The sequence below is a fragment of the Equus przewalskii genome, chromosome 9 (genome assembly GCF_037783145.1).
Source record: "Equus przewalskii isolate Varuska chromosome 9, EquPr2, whole genome shotgun sequence".
Lineage (NCBI taxonomy): Eukaryota > Metazoa > Chordata > Mammalia > Perissodactyla > Equidae > Equus > Equus przewalskii.
The window spans coordinates 3,938,971-3,948,646 of NC_091839.1; the positions used below are offsets into that span (position 1 = coordinate 3,938,971).

Genomic DNA, 9,676 nt, shown 5'->3' on the forward strand with positions numbered 1-9,676 from the left:
GTCTTTGGTGTGCAGTTATGGGGGTGCCTGTCTCGGGACCTGGTTGCAAGGCGGTGCCATTTAATGAGATTGCAAACAACAGAGGGGGGTAGATCCTGAGGGAGAAGTCAAGGGTCTGTTTCGGGCATGTTGAATTTCGTATGCCTGCTAGATATCCTCAAGACGACGCTGAGTGATGGATGTTCTGCATTGAGTTCCAGAGAGGGTGGGCTGGAGGCAGGACTTGAGATTCACCAGTGTATGGCTGGCACTGGGTGTGGTGGCCAGGGGGTGAGTAGAAAGCCTGGGGCAGAGCCCTGGGTCTCTCACAGACAGAGTCGGGAGGAGGAGCCGAGCAGACCCAGCAGAGGAGAAGCAAGAGGAAAACCAAAAGCCGAGGGGCCAGTGTTCAAGGAGGAACGGGCGATCACAAATGCTGCTGATGAGCTAGACTTATGGCAGCAACCCTGAGCACAGCAGTTTCAGAAAACCCTGACTGGGATGGCTCGAGAGAAAACGAGAAGTGAAGAAGCAGAGACAGCAAACAGAAACTAGTCTTTTCAGGAGTTTTACTCAAAAGGAGAGCAGAAAAATAGCACTATAGTAGGAAGGCTTTGTAGCATCAAGGGACATTTTTGTTTTGTTTATTTTCAATTGTGGTAAAGCGTACATAACATAAAATTTACCATCATAGCCATTTTTATGTGCACAGTTCTGTAGTGGTAAGTACATTCGCATTGTTGTGCAACCAACCTCCAGAACTCTTTTCATCTCGCAAAACTTAAACTCTGCGCCCATTAACCACTAGCTCCCCATGCCCTTCTCCTCCTTGGCCCCAGAAACCACCATTCCACCTTCTGTCTCTGTGAATTTGACTACTCGAGTGTCTTAGTCGGCCAAGGCCGGGCAGCTTAAACAACAGAAATGTATCCTCTCACGGTTCTGAAGGCTACTAGTCCAGGCGCAAGGTGTGGGCAGGTTTGGTTTCTCCTGCGGTCTCTCTCCTTGACTTGCAGATGGCTGTCCTCTTGCTGGGTCCAGACATGGCCTTTTCTCTGAGTGCGTGCATCCCTGGTGTCTCTTTTTTTCCTATAAGGACACTAGTCATATTGGATTAGGGCCCATCCTAATTTACATTTCCCTAATGATTGGTGATGTTGAGCATCCTTTCATGTTCTTCTTGGCCACTTGTATATCTTCTTTGTAGAAATGTCTATTCAAGTACTTTGCCCATTCTTGAATTGGGCTGTTTTGTTGTTGTTGAATTGTGGCAGTTCTTTATATATTCTAGCTATCAATCTCTTATCAGATATATGATTTCAAATATTTTCTTCTATTCTGTAGATTGCCTTTTCAATCTGTTTATTGTGTCCTTTGATACACAGAAGTTTTTAACTTTGATGAAGTCCAACATATCTATTTTTACTCTTGTTGCCTGTGCTTTTGGTGTCATAGCCAAGACATCACTGCCAAATCCAGCATCGTGCTTCTCTTTGCCATCCTTCCTCTTCCTCAGCAGCTGTGCCATGAAGGTGGAGCTGTGCAGTTCCAGCAGGTAGCAGTTCTGCCCCAACTGAGGAGGGGCCACACCAGGACCAATGGGAAGGTTTTCCAATTTTTTAATGCAAAATGCAAATCAGCCTTCAATTCCAAGAGGAATACTCAGCAAACAAACTAAACTATCCTCTACAGAAGAAAGCACAAAAAGGGACGGTCAGAAGAAATTTAAAAGAAAACCTGAGTGCAGTCAAATTCCAGAAGGCTGTCACTGGTGCATCTCTTGCTGATATAACAGCCAAGCGGAATCACAAAACTGAAATTAGGGGGCCAGCCCTGTGGCCGAGTGGTTAAGTTCGCGTGCTCTGCTTCGGTGGCCCAGGGTTTCACTGGTTTGGATCCTGGGCACGGACATGGCACCACTCATCAGGCCGCGCTGAGGCAGCGTCCCACATGCCGCAACTAGAAGGACCCACAACTAAAAATATACAATTATGTACTGAGAGGCTTTGGGGAGAAAAAATAAAAATAAAATCTTTAAAAAAAGAAAAGAAAACTGAAATTAGAGAGGCTCACTAAGAACAAGCTATCAGGGCTGCCGAGAAAGCAAAAAAGGCTAAGTAAGCATCTAAAAAGACAGCGACAGATGCCGCTAAGGCTCCCACAAAGGCAGCAATTAAACAAAAGATTGTGAAGCCCATGAAGGTTTCTGCTCCCCGAGTTGGTAGGAAACACTAAGTTGGCAGATCAGAGTTTAAATAAAGATCTAACTATAACTCTAAAAAAAAAGGAAGTCCAACATCATGAAGCTTTTCTCCCATGTTTTCTTCTTGAAGTTCTACAGTTTTAGCTCTTATGTTTGGGCCTTTGATCCATCTTGAGTTAATTTTTGTATCTGGTGTAAGGTACGGACAGGTTTTCTTTTCTTTTTTAAAGGAAGGAGATACTACAAAATGTCTCTCAGCTGATGGAAGTGATCAAGCAGAGAGAAAAACTATACGCAGGAGAAAGGGGGCCAACCGTAGCAGCACAGTCCTGGAGTAGCTGAGAGAGGCTGGGACGCAGTGTTTGACAAATACTCTCTCCTTGGCTACACTTTAGTCAGGCTCCTCTGAGCTCTCTTTTTGATCAGGTCTTGACCTTGGGCCCTGTCCTGTCTTTGGCCTGCCTAGCCCAGTCTTAGCAAAGAATTCTGCTAAGTCAACCCCCTCTCCTGAATATCTGGTCAAGTTCCTCATCCCCCACCCTTGACGTCTAAGCCCTTGACCTGCCTTTAGCAAGAATCCTGTGAGGCCAGTCTCGCAAGAATTCCCTACCCTTGATGTCTCCTCTTAGTAATCTTCCATCCATGGACCCCTCACTCTGTTCCTTGGCTGTAAATCCCCACCTGTCCTTCTTGTACTCAAGCTTGAATTTGCAATGGTCTTAAATAGTCTCCTTACTGTGTCAGAATAATTGTTTATTTAATATGTTCAAATGGAGGTTGGTCTTAGTAGGAACAGGAACAGTTCAACCACTGATCTGAAAATTAGCTCCTGCAGAATCCAGAAAAAAAATTAGGAAGCAGTTTGAGATTCTAATAGAGTATAGAAGACATGTGGTCAATGGAACAGGAATTTAAAAGCCCCATTAACTGAGACAAAGAAGGTTATTTAAACAAAATAGAAAATGCACATCTACTATGAACTGTTACAACATAAACACGAGTGCAAAACTGTCATAAAAACAAGGAGAAACGTAGAGAAACACAATACTAGGTAAGAACTTTAAATACTTCTTTAGTCTTTGAAGACCTAGTAAATGAAAAATTAACAAGTATACAGAAGATATAAACAGCTTCTTGTGTATGCATCAAACTTGTCCACAACAAATAAATAATACATCTTCTTTTCCAATCCCATAAAACATTCATAAAAATTAATCACAAATGCAATGAAAAAAACCTCAGGTTTTCTACAAGCCCACATGGAGCACAATGCAATTTTTAAAAATCCAAGAGTTAAAAGCTTTTCTAACTCAACCATTTGAATTTTGCAGTCTTCTGGTGGTCCCGAGTACTGTCTGACGAACACCTCAGCCCTCCATTTTCCAAGCACAGGGGAGATGAGACTTCTCCACCCACTGTGATGTTCCCCGCAGTAAAATGATTTGCTTTGGCCAATGAAATACGAAGAGAAACAACGGGTATCATTGCTGGGTGGAAACTTAAAGGAACAGTGCACAATTCCTGAGATTATCTCTGCCTTGGCAACTGGTAACACTGAGAAGGAGCTGCTCTGGTAGCCTGGGTATCAGAGTCAGGAGACATGGAGCAGAGCTCCCAGCCCACCTCAGTGGACAGGCAAAAGAAGCAATAAATAAACCTTTGTTGTCTTAAGCCACTAGGATTCTGAGTTTTTTGTCACTACAGCACAGCCTAACCCATCCGCACTGATGCAGGACTCTTAAACAACTTCTCAGCTAAGCAGATCAAAACTGCAAGTTGGAGACTAGAAAATAAGTGCTATTTTCAAAATGGTGGAGCGACCACTCAGTTTTTCTCTGCTCCCTCCTAAGATCCTACAGAAATTACAGTAAAGGACAAAATGGGAATACATTCATAATGACAAAGGGAACAGGAAGTTGCCCATAAGTGGAAGAGAGCTTTAAAAAAAATTCTGACACTAAGAAAAGCTGATAGAGAAGGGATAACAGATGACACATCACAGAAGAGGTTGCTGATCTTTCCTACAGAATTCCAGAGAGGGACAAGACAGAGGACGCAAGTGAGTCTGGGCCAAAGAAATTGGAGCTACTTGAAAGACTCTGTCTTAAACAGTCTGGGCCTTACGCCCACCCGGCCGTCCTTGTTCAGAATGCAGGGCCATTAATCATCAACGACAAACGGAACATCAGAGAGTTCCTCCATGAAGAAATTTAATAACTCAAAAAAGAAGGAGAAGAGAAGGAAGGAGAAGGAGAAAGAAGGAAGAAGGAAGGAAGGAAAAGACAGAAAGAGAGACAGACAAGTGTATTAGTTTGCTAAGGGCTGCTATAAAAAATGTGCCATAAAAAGGAAAAAAAAAAAAAACCTCAAAGGAAAGAGAACTAATTCAGGAAATAGAAGAGAATTAAAAATTTTCTCTATTATCACAAGTATACTCAGTGTTATTGCATTTAAAATCAAGAACAAGATACTATGTAAATGGCACAATCAGAGAACAAGGAAGGGCTCGTATAAAATAAAAACATGATGCTGGAATAAACTGAGCAGCAGGCTCAGAAGATAAAAATAGAAGAAATCTTCCAGAAAGCAGAGCAAAAAGACCAAAGGTGCAAGACATGAAAGACAAGAAACAGCTCTATTGAGGAGGCCCAGTTTTACAAGTATTCCAGGTGAAGACAGAAATCAAAGAGAAGACAATTATCACATGAACAATACAAGAAAATCTCCCAGAGGTTAAAGATACAAGTTTTCAGACGGAAAAGACCTACCAAGGAAAAAGCACACGGACTTTTAAAAGACCTACATCTTTGCAAAATTTTACAACACTGGAAAGAAAGAAAAGATCCTAAAAGCCACAGAAAGAAAAAAAATACCACTGTGAAGGAACAAATATCAGATTTTTCATTACTAACATGAAATGTTAGAACAGATAAGTACACCTTCATAGCTCAAAGGGAATGCCTACAAACACGACCAAATCATGGATGGACAGAAAACTTGGGTGAAGGTTATTTGAACAATTGGAGAGATATGAAGGTGGGTTGTACATCAAGCAGATGATACCATTTTATCTACATTAATTTATTGGGTGCATCAACTGGATTGTAGTTATGTATGAGACATCTTTGTTCATAGGAGACACATACTTAGGAGTGAAGTGACATGATATCTCCAAGTTACTTTCAACTAGTTCAGAAAAACTGTGTGTGTGTGCATGTGCACGCACACACGCAGATCACATGTGTGTAGAAAGAAAGAGATAAAGCAAATGTGGCAAAACCTTAATGATTAGTGAATATATGTGAAGGCTATAGGTGTTCATTGCACCTTCCTTCCATTTTTTATAGATTTGATATTTTTCAAAATGAAAAAGAAGGAACTTAAAAAATACTACCAATACATAACAAAGCTGGAGGGGAAAATATCAAATAATTTATTTTTTTAATTTAAAATAATTCGAAGGGAACATTGTTTTATCTAGAAGTCTATAACCAGCCAAACAATTAGCCAAGTGTAAAAGTTGATTAAATATTCAGATACACAAGAACACAGAAAATTTACCTACCACACTCTTTTTCTTAGAAAACTACTTGAGGATGTGCTTCAACACAACGAGGGGTTGAACCAGCAAAGAAAATAGGGAATCTAAGAAACAAAGGACACAAACAAGACAGTAACAAAGGGAGATCCGGAATGACAGGTATGCAACAGGCCTAGAGAGAAACGTGTCCAGACTAAGCAGGGAGGAGGAAGGCCTTTATAAGAGAGCTCTCTAATAATAAAAGTGGAGCCTGTCAGCATGTGTGATATGACGGAGAGTTCAGAAAAGAAATGTATAATAATCTTTGATAAGTAAAAACAAAGGTCACCCCCAGGTTCATCGTTCACATTAGCCAAGAAATGGAAACAAACTCAAGTGAAAATGTGGCATATATACACAATGGAACATTATTCAGCCATAAAAGAGAAGGCAATTCTCCCATTTGCAACAACATAAATGAACCTTGAGGGCATTATGTGAAGTGAAATAAGTTAGACAGAGAAAGACAAATACTGTATGATCTCACTTATATGTGAAATCTAAAAAAACCAAACCCACAGAAACAGAGAATAGATTGGTGGTTGCCAGGGGCTGGGGGTGGGGGAAATGGGGAGATGTTGGTCAAAGGGTACAAACTTCCAGTTATAAAATGAATAAGTTCTAGGGATCAAATGTACAGCATGGTGACTACAGATAATAATCCTGTATTGTACACTTGAAAGTTGCTAAGAGAGTAGATCTTAAATCTTATCACATACAAAAAATAACTATGTGAGATGATGGATGTGTTAACTAACCTCAATGTGGTAATCATTTCACAATACATACATGTATCAGATCACCATGCTGTACACCTTAAACTTAGACAATGTTATATGTCAATTACATTTCAATAAAGCTGCGGAAAAATACTTTTAAAAATAACAGGCAAAACTACAAAAAAAAAAGAAAAGAAAAGTAGGCACAATTAGAAACTCAAAAAGAAGGAAAATTTTGTACAAGAAAAGAAATAGCACAGTACACTACTTGGCACTGTGCTGAACAATATTTAAAAGTCATACCGAGGGAATCAAAATGTGTCACTATAACAAAATCAGCTAAACATAAAGAAAGTCAGTAATGGAGGAAATTAGGAACAAAAAATTATAAGGCATAATAAACAAATAACAAAATAGCACAAGTAAGTGCTAAATAAAAAGCAGGATTCAACTAAATACTGTTTACAAGAGACTCACTTTAGATCTAAGGACACAAATAGGTTGAAACTGAAAGGATGGAAAAGTGCATTCCATGCAACTAGCAACTGAAAGAGAGGACGAGTGGCTATACCAATATCAGACAAAATAGACTTGAAGTCAAAACTGTTGCAAGAGACAAAAAAGGACATAATGTAATGACTGTCAATTCACCAAGAAGATATGACAATTATATATGCATCAAACATCAGAGCTCCCAAATACTTGAAGCAAACATCAACAAAATTGAAGGGAGAGAGACAGCTCTACAGTAACAGTGGGAAACCTCAATGTCCCACTTTCAAGAATGGAAAGAACAGGGGTCGGCCCCATGGCTGAGCAGTTAAAGTTCCATGTGCTCTGCTTCAGCAGCCCAGCCTGACGGGTTCAGATCCTGGGCACAGACCTACTCCACTCATCAGCCATGCTGTGGAGGCATCCCACATACAAAATAGAGAAAGACTGGCACAGATGTCAGCTCAGGGCTACTCTTCCTCAAGCCAAAAAAAATGAGGAGGACTGGCAACAGATGTTAGCTCAGTGCAAATCTTCCTCACCAAAAAAAAGAAGAAGAATGGAAAGGACAATGAGACAGAAGATCAATAAGGAAATAGAGGACTTGAACATCACTATAGACCAACTGGACCCAGCAGACACATACAGACCACTCTACCCAAGGACAGCAGAACACACATTTTTCTCCAGTGCACAGGCTGAAATCATACAAAACATCTTTTCCAATCATAAAAGAATGAAACTAGAAATCAACAGCAGAAGGAAAACTGGAAAGTTCACAAATTTGTGGAAATTAAACAACACACTCTTAAACAACCAGCAGGTCAAAGAAAAAATCACAAAGGAAATTAGAAAATATCTTCAGAGAATAAAAATTAAAACACATATATCAAAACTTATAGGATACAACAAAAGTGGTGCTAAGGTGAAATTTATAGCTATAAATACCTTCAAAAACAAGAAAGGGGATGTCAGCACCGTGGTGGAGTAAGTTCTTCCCTTAGACTCTCCCCACTAAGACACCACAGAAAGGACACTCATAAACCAACAGAAGGCATTCACACAACACAACAGACGTTTGAGAGACCCACGCAGCCACACGTCTGAAGGTGGAGGTGCTGGGCCCCCGCGGAGGAAAACATCAAAAATAACTATAATCTCGTCATTTTAACCACAAACTCACAACACAGGTTGGAATAAGTTGTGACAACAACAACTTAGAAGGGGAAGAGGAAAGGGAAGGAATCAGCTTAGACTAAGGAAATGAGGCTATCAGAAAATGGACTATCTCATCTACAAGATCTTTTAAACAAACCTCACAGTAACCACTAAACAAATAATCAGAACACAGACACAAATGATAAACAAAGAGGAAACTGAGAAAAGCATCATACTACCAAACTGAATCAGGAGTCCCAAAATCACAGAACGAGAAAAGGGACATGCAGAAGAACCGGGAGACAAGTGATAAAATGGCAGTATTAAGCTCTCACATATCAATAATCACTCTAAATGTAAATGGATTTGACAAAGGAGCTAAGAGCATACAATGGAGAAAGGAAAGTCTCTTCAATACATGGTGTTGAGGAAACAGGACAGCCACATGCAAAAGAATGCAAGTAGACCATTATCTTACACCATGCACAAAAGTTAACTCAAAATGGATCAAAGACTTGAAGGTAAGACCTGAAACCATAAAACTCCTAGAAGAAAATATAGGCAGTACACTCTCTGACATTGGTCTTAGATGGACCTTTTTGAATACCATGTCTAGTCAGGCAAAGGAAACAAAAGAAAAAATAAACAAGTGGGACTTCATCAGACTAAAGAGCTTCTGCAAGGCAAAGGAAACCAGGAACAAAATGAAAAAACAACCCACCAACTGACAGAAAATATTAGCAAATCATATATCCAACAAGGGGTTAATCTCCAAAATATATAAAGAACTCACACAACTCAACAACAAAAAAACAAACAACCTGATCAGAAAATGGGCAAAGGATCTGAACAGACATTATTTCACAGAAGACATGCAGATGGCCAACAGGCATGTGAAAAGATGTTCAACATCACTAATTATTAGGGAAATGCAAATCAAAACCACAGTGAGATATCACTGCACACCCATCAGAATGGCCATTATTAAAAAGACAAGAAATCACAAATGTTGCAGAGGATGTGGAGAAAAAGGAAACCCCAAACACTGCTGGTGGGAATGTGAGATGGTACAGCCACTACGGAAAACAGTCTGGAGATTCCTCAAAAAAACAAGCATAGAATTACTATATGATCCAACTATTCCACTTCTGGGTATTTATCCAAAGAACACAAAAGATATCTGCACCCCACGCTCATTGCAGCATTAGTCACAGCAGCCAAGACTCGGAAACAACCTAAGTGCCCATCAACGGATGAATGGATGAAGAACATGTGGTTCACACATACAACAGAATAACACTGAGCCATAAAAAAAGAGACCAAATTGTGCCATTTGTGACAACATAGATGGACCTTGAGGGTATTATACTAAGCAAAATAAGTCAGAGGGAGAAAGTCAAACACCATATGATTTCATTCATATGTGGAAGATAAAAACAACAACAACAAACAAACACATAGATACAGACAATAGATTGGTGGTTACCAGAGGGTAAGGAGAGGATGGGGGAGGGTAAAAGGAGTAAAAGAACACATTTATATGCT

At 40.0% G+C, this 9,676-nt stretch overlaps 1 pseudogene; it reads left to right on the top strand.

Moving 5' to 3' along the window:
* The first annotated feature begins 1,505 nt into the window (after nucleotides 1–1,505).
* On the top strand, nucleotides 1,506–2,246 carry LOC139073443 (large ribosomal subunit protein eL24-like; annotated as a pseudogene).
* Nucleotides 2,247–9,676: the final 7,430 nt, after the last annotated feature.